Here is a 2500-nt window from a genome sequence, read left to right on the forward strand (position 1 = left end):
GCGTGGACATATATTTGTCTATCGAAAGAGCTCAGCCCGTTTGGTCAAAATAAATACATAAATAAATAGTTTTATGTTACAATCTTATAATATCACGACTTGTTTTAAAAATAAAATACAAACATAATGAGTGCTTGCCCATAAGGTTGCTTAAAACATATTTTTGCCTTTAAGTTTGATTATAACATTATGTCATATCACTCTAATATATCAAGACTAACGTCACAAAACTGCATCTACCGTGATCACATTTGCGTGTTGTTCGTTGTTCAAAGAGAGAAGACAAATGCCACACTGCCATATTTTTAACAAAGTTTTAATTTTTAGGTAATACGATTTTGCTGAGTAAGAATCCAATTTTAATAACGCGGCGGGCTTCAACATATTTAAATTGCAAAGAAACACATAACTAGTTTGGACAATGGTATCTTTTCTGAAGGGAAAGTGCATCTAGTTGGATGCGTTAAACAGGTAAAGATTGAATGTTCCCAGTTGTTTTCAAATACGTCAGGAAAAACAAAAAGATTATACTTTTGACAAAAATTGATGTTGTTTTGCTGGTGTAACTAATAAAATACCTTGGTGTAGATACATGATTTGTTCGTCCGAATGTTCCTATTAGCATTTTCTATACAATTTTTAAAACAATTTCACTCTTTTTGAGCTCGTTATGGGGATATTACATTTTAATATTTTCGATTAGTTTTGTTTTTAATATTATTGTCAAGAAAAAGTGTCAAAGAATTTGAAAATGTAATACGGGCATCCTGTTATAGTTTCTATAATATCTGTTCACAAATATAAGAGATACATGGCCACCATTTTTCATGAGCATTTAAAGTTCCAATTTCGACAAAATTCATCAACAATTTGCAAATAATTTTGTAGTTAAAAATGTATTAAACATTCTATTGTATATATTTTAGCTTATGCTTATAGTAAAAATGTATAAAAGTTGATCATAGTAATATTAACCATCAAATTGAATTGAATATGTAAATTATTGTTTTACAGGTTGTCAAACCCGTTCCCATTTGCAACGAGGAGAGACAAACTTCTTTGAAAAAAGAGTATGCAATTAACAAAAAGCATCAGTGACTGTTATTAAAATTCTTCAACCATCGACAGTGGACATAATAATTGTGGAAGACTTTTAAACTAGGTATATTCCGATAGGTACCCATTTCCTTTAATTTGTGTACTTATTTTACCTATGTTTCCCCCCACCACCCATTAGAAAGTAATTAGTTAGTTTATTTAACCAAAGAAAATTGTACCTACTCATTGTGTTTTTGTGAATAAAATTATTTTGTCAGTGACTATAATTTAAGAAAACTTTATTTTTAAATTTTATAATAAAAAAGAAAGTTAGGTGCCTATTTAAAATCTTAATGAACTATACCACCATGCCTTTCGTATTTGTCGTATCAATAGTTTATATGTATTTTAAAATTTAGAAATATATGACTAATGTAGTAATGTGTTGTAAATTATTGTTATACCTGCAGATGTTATTTGTACATACTATGTAAGAAAAAAATAAATCATAAGATAATGTGAAATTGAACTGTAGCCATATATAAAACAATTAAACATTCATGTCTATGGACTTAAAACTAATTAACTTCGACTTTTTAACTTAATTTTTTCTGTGTTTGTTGACTTGATCAATTACAATATGATTAGAGGGCGGATTCTTATGATTTCACATATTTATTGTGGTTGATGGTATGATATTGTGCTAATAGTGACCGCATAATTTGTTTCAAGACATTAACAATTTAAACTGTGAATATTTTAGGCTGCATAATACGAAAATTTACTAAACTTTTCCATTTTATTGACTTATTTAAGATTTTAATTGCATATTTCTGTGTTTTTTTTTTTAGACATTTTTGAATTGTCTAATATTGACATTTTTCTATATGAGATAAAGAAATCTAATATGCTTCATGTCATTGTGATTCCAAATAAAAGAAATTTTTTACTGTTATGTTGCAATTATTCCAGTAGTGGCATTTTAATTTTTCATATGTTTATTGTACCATGATAATAAAATAAATGTATATTATTTAATAAGAACTTAAAAAACACGATTCCTAGTACATGCAGATGACAGTTGTAGTTACGGCTATGAAGTTTTTTATTTGGGTCAAGGGTCGAACCACTGCAATCGTATACCTATATAAATTTTGTATGAATTTCTAACTAAAAAATTGTTTTCAAATTTTCGTGATTTTTACAAATTTTGTCAAAATTCTGACTTCAGACGCTCATAAAAAACTATTGAGGATTTACGTCGAACATTTTTTTATTGCCGCCACAGACAACTTACGAGGAACGTTGTAGGCGTATTACATTCTCGAGTTATTGGACAGAGCGAAAATTTTTTTTATCGACATAAATTATGAAAAAACTGAAATAATCGAACATTTCATATGTATATGAATACCTCGACACGAATCTAAAATTTTGAAAATTTTACGGTTTTGAATTCTAA

General features: G+C 28.0%; 1 long non-coding RNA gene across 1 annotated transcript; it reads left to right on the forward strand.

Annotated features, from left to right (window-relative positions):
- The first annotated feature begins 100 nt into the window (after nt 1-100).
- On the forward strand, nt 101-1988 carry LOC115034106. Its single transcript, XR_003839500.1, has 2 exons — nt 101-471; nt 1015-1988. It is a non-coding gene; the product is annotated as an uncharacterized LOC115034106 (long non-coding RNA).
- Nucleotides 1989-2500: the final 512 nt, after the last annotated feature.

This window comes from Acyrthosiphon pisum, chromosome A2 (assembly GCF_005508785.2).
Source record: "Acyrthosiphon pisum isolate AL4f chromosome A2, pea_aphid_22Mar2018_4r6ur, whole genome shotgun sequence".
Classification (NCBI taxonomy): Eukaryota; Metazoa; Arthropoda; class Insecta; order Hemiptera; family Aphididae; genus Acyrthosiphon; species Acyrthosiphon pisum.